General features: G+C 53.5%; 1 long non-coding RNA gene across 1 annotated transcript; it reads left to right on the top strand.

The window, feature by feature from the left end:
- Positions 1-1,137: 1,137 nt before the first annotated feature.
- Positions 1,138-12,361, top strand: LOC142048849 (uncharacterized). The gene is made up of 4 exons (XR_012657547.1): positions 1,138-1,413; positions 1,672-1,781; positions 11,051-11,242; positions 11,501-12,361. It is a non-coding gene; the product is annotated as an uncharacterized LOC142048849 (long non-coding RNA).

Genomic DNA, 12,361 nt, shown 5'->3' with positions numbered 1-12,361 from the left:
AGAGCGCTGGTGGGTGAGTTCGGGCAGCGGGGGGCGGGTGTGTGTCTCCGGGCGGGGCCGGGGGGCTCCGTGCCCCGCAGAGGAGCCCCGGTCGGGCATCGTTCGCTTCCGAACAATGCAGGTCTGTCCCTGGTTATTTTCTGTGTACAGTGTTTCGGGCCACCTGAAAGCCTTTGGCCGGGTAGGTTTGGTGCGTGGCGATGGCAGGTGTGGACCCTGAAAGATCTCGGGTGGGGGGCGTGGGAGGTATTTCTTGCCTTAAAACTCTGAGCCCACCTCGCGTGTCATGTCGTGTTATCATGTCGTGAGTCTCGTGACTGTGGCAAATGGCTGAGTCGGGCGTTTTCTGATAACTAACTTCTGAACGTGTGCGTGTGTAGGCACGGGGAGATTTGTGCAGGGTGACGGAGCCCCTTGTGCTTCTGTGCTAATGTCTACCTATTCTAGACCTCCAGTGTTGGAAAGCCTTTGTTTAGTGCCTAGTTGTGGCTGCGTAACTGCTGTTGCGCCTGCAGCTGTGCTCGCAGGGATGCTGGGTGGCTCCGCATCAAACCGGCCGCCGGGCGGCCGGGTTGTGCCGCAGAGCATGCCGGGAGCTGTAGTCCTTGCGGCTGCCGGGCGGCCGGGTTGTGCCGCAGAGCATGCCGGGAGCCGTATTCCTGGCGCAGTGGCTGCCGGCCCTGTCACGTGGTTCGCCGGGCATGGCGGGAGGCGCGGTCTTCCGGCGCTCGGGTGCCGGGCGGCCGTGGCGCGTACGGTACGCGAGGTGTATTTTTGGGGTTGGATTCGTGTTGATTACTGGGGGCTTGCGGGTGCGGCCGCTTCCCGAGAAGCGGTGAGTTCCCCGGGAGCTGACAGAAGGGAAGAGGGAAAGGAGGAGGACGATGACCTTTTCCCCGTGCCCAGGGCGCAGATGATGGCCGCCTCCCCGGCCCACCGGAGGTCCCGCTCAGCCTCCCCGGGCCCCCCTTGCCCCGTGCGCCTGCCCCCAGCTCCGGCACCTCCCCATAAGCGTGCTGCATAGCCTTAGGCCGCCCCCAGGCCCTGTCGTGAAGGCAGCAAGCCGTCCCTCAAGCGCACTGGATTCCCCCTTGGTGCAGGGGCCCTTAGCAGTAGCGTGGGGAGGGAGCGGTGTGTCCAGAAGCCCCTGCGGAAGGAGAGGCTTTGGCCAGGGTCGATCGACGGTAATGACGGTCACTGTTTCTTCTTTCCCTCTCCCAGAGACCGTGCTGAGGACGTGGTTGTCTGTCCTTCCCCCGGGGATGCCGTTGCCTGTGGCCGTCTCAGGCTCGCGTGGCTTCTCTCTGCCCGTCCTCGCCGTCCTCGCAGCGCAGGGCCGAAAAGGGATAGACAAAGCCCTTCCCGGCTGCGGACAGGAGCTGCCTCGGCTGAAGCTGGAGACGCCAACGAAAGGTAAAGAAGAAGAAACTGAAGGTGCTCTGGCTGCCAGCTGCCTTCCTGCCGCAGGCAAGAGAGAGCCTGTCCATGCAGGTGGGGGAGGAAGGATCCCCCTTCATAGCCCGCAGCGGGCCAGGCCACCAACGTGCACCGTAGGGTCTGTACGCGTAACCCGGAGTTGGGTACGGGCGTGTAGTGCACGAGCGAGCTAGGCTACGTGCCTAGGAAGCCTCATCTGGTAAGAGCTGTAAGACACCCACGTATTCTCTTCAGGTGGAGGACGGCCTAGAGTCTGGAGCTGCAGAAGAGGCAGGGAGGAGAGGAGGGGAAAGAAGCATCTGAACGGCTAAATTGTGCCAGCAGCGCTGAGAGCGAGAGTCGCGGTGAGTCCTGGGCCACTGGGGCCCCGTTGCCTCTCTTGTGCGTCCTGGGCCCTCCCTGTCTCTCCCCCGGCCCCCTCTCTTTCCTTACCTGCTGCAAAATTTACTTTTTTTTTTTGCGCCCCCCCCCCCGCACCTTCTTTCTCCATCTCGCTCTGAGTGTCTCCCTGCCTCCCCGTCTTTTCAGTCCTCCCTCTCTCTGTCCTGTAGCCTGTGGCTCCTTTTTCTTTCTCCGCCTCTCTCTGCCTGGCTCTGGCTCCGTTTTTTTTTTTTTTTTATTCCTCCTGCTCTGTCCTGTAGCCTGTCGGTGTTTTGTTGTTCTCTGGCTCTCTTGATCTGACTCCCTGTGTTACCGAAAAACGCGTTAAAATCGGAAACGACTCCTCAACACCAATTTAGTATTAAAGAGCAGGCATTCTTTATTCGCGGCGCCGGATGCACGGGGGATCGCTCCTCCTGGCGTGCGTACCTCACGCACCTTTCCCGTACAATTTGTAGATCAATGTTTTACGTATTCATACATAGTCATTATTGTCCTGTCTGCTGATTGGTACAAACTTGCTCGTTCCGTATGTAAATCGCTGCGCAGGCTCGGTTGTCCTCTTCCGTTGTTCTCTTCTGTTACTTGGGTCGGTGGTGGTCTGTGAGTCGGTGGTCGCGATCTCCCCCTGCCGGAATTACCTTTTAGCTTCTCGGCTCTTACTCTTGGCAGTCTTGGCTAGTTTTCTCAGTCCGCTAAGCGAAACCGCGTTTTGTCATCCTTTTCTGACAGAAGCACGTTGTCTGTTGTTCTGTTCGCATTAATGATCGCCTACGGACTAAAATGCAGATCGACAGATACGCTGATTGGTACGCTCCATGTTCCCGTAATGGAACACCGTCTCTGGTTGATTTCATCACTTTGGTTACATTTCCCCTGTTTGGAAGTTCTGAAATAATAATTTTCTCAATACTTCCATCCTAGATCAATAATATTCCACTATGTCAGTTTAGTGTTTGCTTCATGTTCTGAAATTTTTCACTTGATTGTGGTCTCCAGGGTGTATGCAGGTCCCATTTTCTACCCAAAATTTTATTAATTTGTTGAAGTACCTCTGCAAAAAAATGTGGTGCTCTATCAGAGGACATTCCCGTTGGCACTCTAAATCTTGGTATTATTTCCTTCAGCAACGTCTTAACTACTACTCTAGCTTTGTCGGTGCAGCACGAGAAAGCTTCTGGCCATCTAGAAAATTTGTCAATCAGCACTGACAAATACTGCTCTATCTATTTTGTCTGGGTAACTCAGAGAACTTAATTTGCTAATAATTTCCGGGAGAATTTTTTGTTTTGTTACTCCTAAAGGTTGTTTCCTTTGGTTCAGGGGATTATTTCTAGGACAGATTGGACACTTAGCTACTATGGGTTTAACTATTCTTGTCGTGCGTACACACGCTACAGATGTTTTTAAACTCAAAACCGTAGCGCCTACACCCTAATGTGTTTGCTCATGGTTTTCTTTTGCAAGTTCTGTCATAACTTGTGGGGTGGTTGTTGTTATTACTTGTTTTTCTGGTGTTACCTACCATCTCTCTGTGTTTTGTGATGCTTCCAATTGTTCTGCTAATTGCTCATCCAATTTATTATATCTCGGTTTCAACTTTGGAATTCTGATCTGTTTTACTGGTACTAGTGCAAGGATACCTTGCTCTGCAGTCCTCTTTGCAGCTTTATCGGTCAGTCGTTTGCTTATGTTTACAGCCGTCTGGCCAAATTGATGAGCTTTGCAACGCTTTACCGCCACTTCTTTTGGTTTCTGCACGTCTTCCGGAAGTTGGAGAATTTCTTCTTTATGCTGTATTGATGATTCTTGGGCTGATGGCAGTCCTTTCTCCTTCCCAATAGCTCCATGATCGTGGATCACACCAAATGCACGTTTGGAATCAGTCTAGATATTTATCCTTTGTCCTTCTGCCATTCGCAGAGCTCGCTTCAATGCTACCAATACTGCTTTCTGTGCTGAGGTGTTTGCAGGCAGCACCCCTGACTCCATTCCCTCGGCGGCGATAACGACAGCATATCCGGCCATTCGCTTCTCTTCTCGCCCAGAGCTTCTTCCATCTGTAAACAACTCCAGATCAGGATTTTCCCAGAGGTTTGTGTCTCAGGTCTGGTCTGCTGGAATAGACTTGTTCAATAGTTAGCAAGCGATCGTGTTCTAAATTGTCCGTAAGGTTTTCTGTTGTTAAAAACATAGCAGGATTCAGTATAGCAGTAGTCTTCGATTCCACATCGTCTTGTTCTAACAGAACAACTTGATATTTCAACATTCTGCTAAGGGATAGCCAACGACCCCCCTTTTGTTCTAAAACAGTCACCGCTATGTGCGGGACATATACTGTCATCTTCTGTCCCATTGTTAACTTTGGGGCTTCCCGGATCGGCAGCGCTGTTGTTGCTACTGCCCGTAAACACCCAGGCCATCTTTAACTCGCGTGGTCAGGTTGTTTGGAGAAGTAGCCCACAGGTCTCTTCCAGGTTCCCAGTCGCTGTGTCAGCACTCCAAGGGCTAAATGTTGTCTTTCGTGGACAAACAACTGAAAAGGTTTAGTGAAATCAGGTAGGCCTAATGCAGGGGCCATCATCGAGGCTCTTTTCAGTTCTTTGAATGCCGTTTGGCATCCGGGCGTCCAGGTTAAATATTTATCCTTTTGAGTCTTTCAATGCCTCAAATAATGGTTTTACATACAGTCTATAGTTCAGAATCCAGAGCTGATGCTATTTCATTGTTTTCAGAAAAGCTCTCAGTTCCTTCGGGCTGCTAGGTTCGGGAATTTGACAAATAGTTTCTTTCTTTTCACTTTCTAATTGTCTTTGTCTTTGAGATATTTCAAATCCTAAATAAATGGCTGCTTCTTTTCCTATTTGGGTTTTGTTTCTGGAAACTCCGCATCTTCCTTGGCCCAGAAAATTTAAAAATTTCAAAACATTTTTCTTTACTTTGTGCCGCTATCAGAATGTCATCCGCATTCTGTAACAAGATGCCTCTCCCTGGGTTCTGTTTTTTCTATATCTCTAATTTTTTTTTGACAGCTGAGTCTCAAGTATCGTAGGACTATTTTTAAATCCTTGTGGAAGTACGGTCCATGGTAGCTGTGTCTTTCATTCTGTGGTGGGGCTTTCCCATTCCAAAGCAAATAGGCTTTGACTTTTTATGCCTGGAGGTATGCAAAAGAAGGCGTCCTTCAAATCTAGTACAGTAAACCGTTTATGCTCCTCCTTTAAAAGAGGTCAGTAAAGCGTATGGATTAGCTACTACCGGATGTATATCTTGGACCACCTGATTTATAGCCCTTAAATCGTGAACTAGCTAATACTCTTTGCCTCTAGATTTCTTTACTGGCGACACAGGAGTACTATATTCTGATTCACATTCCACTAAAAGCTCATATTCTGAAAAATTTTATAATTAACTTCTGTAATCCTTTTCGAGCCTCTCGCTTAATAGGGTATTGTTTTTGTCTTACGGGCTTGGCTCCAGGCTTTAAGGTTACTTTTACCGGCTCTGCCCACTTAGATCGCTCCGGAGCTCCGCTCGCTCAAACCAAAGGAATTACTACGTTTTCCACTTCCTCGGGAACCCGTTCCTCCCTGGAGGAATCCTGTAACATAAACGCTCTCGCCTCTGTGGCTTTTGATTCTGGTATTAGTGATTTAATCTCTCCATCTTTAAAAGTTACTTGAGCATCTAATTGACCTAATAGATCTCGTCATAACAGAGGCAGTGGACATTCAGGCATATGCAGAAACTGGTGAGTTGCCCATTGCTTCTCCAATTTAAACTTTAATGGCTCTGAGAGGGGCTAATTTTTCTTTGCCCTGTTGCGCTAGCAACATCTACTGATTTATGATCAAATTTCTCTTCACGTGTATTCAATACCAAATAAGTGGCTCCCGTATCTACCAAAAATTCTATTTCTTCATTCCGTAGCTTCAGTGTAACCAGGTGTTCAGCTAGGGTTGATTCCCCTGGTCTCCTTCATGCCAAGCTACTTCAAGCATTTAACCCAGATCTCTGGATTCAGGTTGTTCTAGTTTCTGAAGGTTGTTTTCTCTCCCCCCGCCCCCATCTGGGGCTGATTGTCTTATGAATATAGAGACCAGCTGAATTGCTTTTTCTGGTTTTTCTGGGTTCAAATGAGTATATTTTCTGGTGGTCACCTTCAGTCTTTCCATAAAGGCTGAAGGGGACTCACTTAATTCTTGTCTCACTTCATAAATTTTGACCAATTTATTGCTTTTGGCATTGCTTGTCTTACTCCAAATAAAATCTCTCTCTGACATCTAGTCAACATTCCCCTGGGTCCTGGCTGATTAGGGTCCCACTCGGGATTTGTAGATGGAAAATTCTTATTCATTGTTCTCTGTAAATTCCCGTTAGCATGTGCTCCCTGCACCTGCCTTCTGGCTGTATTCAGTACTATTTTCTTGTCAGTTTCATCAAGCGAAGTATCCAGTATCACAAGTAGAGCAACACTCTTTCAAGTTCTCACCACGTTTTCCTCTTTTCAGAAACATTGCCGTAGAATCTTGTGGACATACCTCACGCTGTTTCTGCTGCTCGGGATGATTCCACGGTGTAAAGAACAAATCAACATATGCCACTTCTTCCCGTTTGCCTTCCCTTTTTACAAAACAACATTAATTGCAAGATGGTACGATATTGCAATGTCTCGTGTTCTGGCCATTTGTGCCCACCTTCCAATTGATACGTTGGCCACCAATGATTGCAATATTCAATTAATGGTTTCCGAGTTAGTGGGTCACCGCCCCCGACGTCTTTCCAGTGCTTCAAAATACATCGCAAAGGTGTTCTCTGTGGGATAGGTTTCCTACTCAGTAATGCTCCCGTCTCCCAGTCGACTAGTAGTTGTGATAGTACACTATCACAAATACTAGTCAGAGGGACTCCAACCCCCGTTAGAGGTCTCACTGGAAATCTGCCACTGGGATCTGTAGCCCCCTGCTAGATACCCCTGGAGACTTCAACCCCCTGTTGAAGACTCCCCTACCCTCGGGTCCCGCTCCACAGGCTTTCGCCTAGCAGAGACTTACCAACCGAGGCACCTCTTGGCCCCGACCCTGCGTGGCTTTCGCCGCGCCTTACGGGCAGGCCTGTGGGACTCAAACCCGCTATCCTATCCTATGTGGGAAACTAACCCCACGTATTATTCTACCTAAGTTTCTTCTTCAAAGAATGCCTTGTTTACCTCAATCCAGGGGATCTTGCTCAGAATTCTCTGGCCCGGGGATCGGAAGCTCTCCCGGAGAATTCCTCGGGGCCGGCTGCAGGTCCCACGATCCCACGGATCCGTCGAGATTCAAAAGCAGGTTCCCACCTGGGGTGCCAAAACTGTTACCGAAAAACGCGTTAAAATCGGAAACGACTCCTCAACACCAATTTAGTATTAAAGAGCAGGCATTCTATATTCACGGCGCCGGATGCACGGGGGATCGCTCCTCCTGGCGTGCGTACCTCACGCACCTTTCCTGTACAATTTGTAGATGAAAATTTTACATACTCATACATAGTCGTTATTGTCTTGTCTAGCGATGGGTACAAACTTGCTCGTTCCGTATGTCAATCACTGCGCAGGCTCGGTTGTCCTCTTCCGTTGTTCTCTTCTGAGTAGGTGGTGTTACTTGGGTCGGTGGTGGTCTGTGAGTCGGTGGTCGCGATCTCCCCCTGCCGGAATTACCTTTTAGCTTCTCGGCTCTTACTCTTGGCAGTCTTGGCTAGTTTTCTCAGTCCGCTAAGCGAAACCGCGTTTTGTCATCCTTTTCTGACAGAAGCATGTTGTCTGTTGTTCTGCTGACATTAACGATCGCCTAGGCACTAAAATGCAGATCGACAGGTGCGCTGATTGGTACGCTCCATGTTCCCGTAATGGAACACCGTCTCTGGTTGGTTGATTTCATCGCTTTGGTTACACCTGTTCCTGTTGTTCAGTTTCTTCTTTTTTGGCTTTGTGTGATTCTCTCTGTGATTCTGTTTTTCTCTGCCTCGCTTTTCCCAGCTCCCCGTCCCTCACTTTTAATGCCCGTTATCCTTCACCAGCACACTCTCCCTTGGTTCCCATCCTCGTTTCTGAATTCCTCCTGCTTTGCCACGTAGCCCGTGACTTTTTTCTTAATCTCTCTCTGTCTGCCTCAACGCTCCCCCCGTGCTTTTTAATTTGTCTTCTCTGCTCTGTACCCTGCTACTGTTCTTGCCTTTCTGAGTTCTTCTCTGTCCAGCTCCCTTTCCCTATTCATGAATTCCTGTTCTTCCTGCAGCCACCGCTGTTCCCTGTGACCTCCATCTCTCTCTGTCCAGCTCCCTGTCCCTAGGTTTTAATTCCTGCCTCTGCCCGCTGTAGCCTGTCTAGATGTTTCTCTCGGCCTCTCTCTCTGTCCGGCTCCCTCTCTCTGTGTTCTAATTCCACGTTCTCTGTCACGTGGACCCGTGCTATTTGTTTGTCCTCATCTCTCTCTGTCCAGCTCCTTGCTGCGACGTTTTATTTCCTCATTTCCTCCCTCTCTGTCTTTGTAGCCCATTGCTGTTGGTTTGTTTTTTTCTTTTTTTTCACTTGTTTCTTCATGTGTCTCTGTCTGCCTCCCAGTCCCTGATCTTTAATTCCTCCTTCCCTGTAGGCCGCTGTTCCTTTTTTCCATTCTACATTGTGTTCTCTTTGGTCTCGTGTTCTTATTCATTGATTCCCTCCTCGCTGCCCTGTGGCTTGTCCCCATTTTATTGTTGCTTCTCTCTCCCTCTCTCTGGCTTCTTGCCCCTGTTTTTAAAATTCCTCCCTCTCTTCTCTCTTCCCTGTAGGCCGTGTGATCTTTAGCCTTTCTCCATGTCTTTCTGCCCAGCTCTCTGTGTCTATTCATTAATTCTTCCCTCTCTGCCCTGTAGCCTGTAGCTTCTGTCCTTTCTCCATCTTGCTGTCCCTGGCTCCCCCGTGACCCTATGCTAGAATTGTTTCTCTCTTCTCTCCGTACGCATTGCGATTCCTTTTGCTCTCTGTCTCCCTTTGGTTTTTTTCTTTTTTTTTTCTGGCTCCCTGTCCCTAATTCTTAATTCTCTGCCTTCTCGTGCCCCATGGTTTGTTCTGTGGGGTTCTCTCGCGGTTCCCTCGCAGTTCCCTCCAGTCCATACTGGGCTATATTGGTCTAGTCCATACTGGGCTATATTGGTCTGTCCCGGCTTCCTCCCACTTCTTTCCCAGTGCCTCACAGTAGGTCCCGGTTCCGTCCATGGGGGGAACTGTGAGGGAACTGTGAGGGAACTGTGAGGGAACTGTGAGGAGGGGAACTGTGAGGGAACTGTGAGGAGGGGGGCGGCCCCCCGGGCCCCAGCCCCCCCCCCCCGCCTGGGGCCAGGGCGCCGCGGCCGCCGGCCCCTTCCTCCTCTGCCCGCTCCCGTCGCGGACGGCTCGGTATGTGTCACGAGCGGCAGCCCCGTTCAGCAGCTCTCGGAGGGCGCGCGGCTGTGCCCGGCCGTGACCGGGGCCCGCAGGGGTTTCCCGCTCGCCCCGAGAAGGCGCTGGCCCCGAGCCGGCGCGTCCCGCCCCGCCCGGCCCTCGGCGCCCTCGCGAGCTGAGCGCGGCCCGGCCAGCAGGGGGCGCTGGCGCTCACCGGCTGGGCGCGGTGGCGGGGCCGGTGGGGGCCGTTCCTTCCGGCCGCCCTTTAAGGACCGCCCCGCGGGGCTCGGGCTTCCGGTGGCGCGTGCGCGGCGCGTCGGAGCGGGGGCGGGAGCGGTGCGTGTGGAGGCCGAAGGGCCGGTGCGAGTGGCGGCCGGGTCGCGAGGCGTCCCTGTGCGGTGCCGGGGCCCCTCTGCGGCCCGGCGTGGGAAGCCCGCGGCCGGCGGAGCCTGCTCGGAGCTGGGCGGGGAGCGCCGCGGCGGTCCGGCCGCCGGCAGCCATCCCCTGCGGTGGCCGGCAGCCCCTCGGGACGCCTGGAGGCCTGGCGGTGCCCGAGCCTCGCCTGCGGCAGCCGCCTGAGAGAGCAGCGCGGCCGTGTCCGGGGGCCGGAGAGCGCTGGTGGGTGAGTTCGGGCAGCGGGGGGCGGGTGTGTGTCTCCGGGCGGGGCCGGGGGGCTCCGTGCCCCGCAGAGGAGCCCCGGTCGGGCATCGTTCGCTTCCGAACAATGCAGGTCTGTCCCTGGTTATTTTCTGTGTACAGTGTTTCGGGCCACCTGAAAGCCTTTGGCCGGGTAGGTTTGGTGCGGGGCGATGGCAGGTGTGGACCCTGAAAGATCTCGGGTGGGGGGCGTGGGAGGTATTTCTTGCCTTAAAACTCTGAGCCCACCTCGCGTGTCATGTCGTGTTATCATGTCGTGAGTCTCGTGACTGTGGCAAATGGCTGAGTCGGGCGTTTTCTGATAACTAACTTCTGAACGTGTGCGTGTGTAGGCACGGGGAGATTTGTGCAGGGTGACGGAGCCCCTTGTGCTTCTGTGCTAATGTCTACCTGTTCTAGACCTCCAGTGTTGGAAAGCCTTTGTTTAGTGCCTAGTTGTGGCTGCGTAACTGCTGTTGCGCCTGCAGCTGTGCTCGCAGGGATGCTGGGTGGCTCCGCATCAAACCGGCCGCCGGGCGGCCGGGTTGTGCCGCAGAGCATGCCGGGAGCTGTAGTCCTTGCGGCTGCCGGGCGGCCGGGTTGTGCCGCAGAGCATGCCGGGAGCTGTATTCCTGGCGCAGTGGCTGCCGGCCCTGTCACGTGGTTCGCCGGGCATGGCGGGAGGCGCGGTCTTCCGGCGCTCGGGTGCCGGACGGCCGTGGCGCGTACGGTACGCGAGGTGTATTTTTGGGGTTGGCTTCGTGTTGATTACTGGGGGCTTGCGGGTGCGGCCGCTTCCCGAGAAGCGGTGAGTTCCCCGGGAGCTGACAGAAGGGAAGAGGGAAAGGAGGAGGACGATGACCTTTTCCCCGTGCCCAGGGCGCAGATGATGGCCGCGTCCCCGGCCCACCGGAGGTCCCGCTCAGCCTCCCCTGGCCCCCCTTGCCCCGTGCGCCTGCCCCCAGCTCCGGCACCTCCCCATAAGCGTGCTGCATAGCCTTAGGCCACCCCCAGGCCCTGTCGTGAAGGCAGCAAGCCGTCCCTCAAGCGCACTGGATTCCCCCTTGGCGCAGGGGCCCTTAGCAGTAGCGTGGGGAGGGAGCGGTGTGTCCAGAAGCCCCTGCGGAAGGAGAGGCTTTGGCCAGGGTCGATCGACGGTAATGACGGTCGCTGTTTCTTCTTTCCCTCTCCCAGAGACCGTGCTGAGGACGTGGTTGTCTGTCCTTCCCCCGGGGATGCCGTTGCCTGCGGCCGTCTCAGGCTCGCGTGGCTTCTCTCTGCCCGTCCTCGCCGTCCTCGCAGCGCAGGGCCGAAAAGGGATAGACAAAGCCCTTCCCGGCTGCGGACAGGAGCTGCCTCGGCTGAAGCTGGAGACGCCAACGAAAGGTAAAGAAGAAGAAACTGAAGGTGCTCTGGCTGCCAGCTGCCTTCCTGCCGCAGGCAAGAGAGAGCCTGTCCATGCAGGTGGGGGAGGAAGGATCCCCCTTCATAGCCCGCAGCGGGCCAGGCCACCAACGTGCACCGTAGGGTCTGTACGCGTAACCCGGAGTTGGGTACGGGCGTGTAGTGCACGAGCGAGCTAGGCTACGTGCCTAGGAAGCCTCATCTGGTAAGAGCTGTAAGACACCCACGTATTCTCTTCAGGTGGAGGACGGCCTAGAGTCTGGAGCTGCAGAAGAGGCAGGGAGGAGAGGAGGGGAAAGAAGCATCTGAACGGCTAAATTGTGCCAGCAGTGCTGAGAGCGAGAGTCGCGGTGAGTCCTGGGCCACTGGGGCCCCGTTGCCTCTCTTGTACGTCCTGGGCCCTCCCTGTCTCTCCCCCGGCCCCCTCTCTTTCCTTACCTGCTGCAAAATTATTTTTTTTTGCGCCCCCCCCGCACCTTCTTTCTCCGTCTCGCTCTGAGTGGCTCCCTGCCTCCCCGTCTTTTCAGTCCTCCCTCTCTCTGTCCTGTAGCCTGTGGCTCCTTTTTCTTTCTCCGCCTCTCTCTGCCTGGCTCTGGCTCCGTTTTTTTTTTTTTTTTTATTCCTCCTGCTCTGTCCTGTAGCCTGTCGGTGTTTTGTTGTTCTCTGGCTCTCTTGATCTGACTCCCTGTGTTACCGAAAAACGCGTTAAAATCGGAAACGACTCCTCAACACCAATTTAGTATTAAAGAGCAGGCATTCTTTATTCGCGGCGCCGGATGCACGGGGGATCGCTCCTCCTGGCGTGCGTACCTCACGCACCTTTCCCGTACAATTTATAGATGAAAATTTCACATACTCATACATAGTCATTATTGTCTTGTCTAGTGATGGGTACAAACTTGCTCGTTCCCTATGTCAGTCACTGCGCAGGCTCGGTTGTCCTCCCAGTACAGTGCGGGGAACGGGGACGTACAGTGCGGGGAACGGGGACGTATAGTGCGGGGAACGGGGACGTACCAGGATCTACTGGGTTGTACTGGGAGGGAACTGGGACGTACTGGGAGGCTCTACAATGTCCTGGGATGTCCTGGGATGTAGTGT

The sequence above is a fragment of the Phalacrocorax aristotelis genome, chromosome 28 (assembly GCF_949628215.1).
Source record: "Phalacrocorax aristotelis chromosome 28, bGulAri2.1, whole genome shotgun sequence".
In the NCBI taxonomy this organism is placed as follows: domain Eukaryota; kingdom Metazoa; phylum Chordata; class Aves; order Suliformes; family Phalacrocoracidae; genus Phalacrocorax; species Phalacrocorax aristotelis.
Note: the sequence above shows the minus strand (reverse complement) of the source record. Positions and strands in the feature narration are given on the sequence as shown.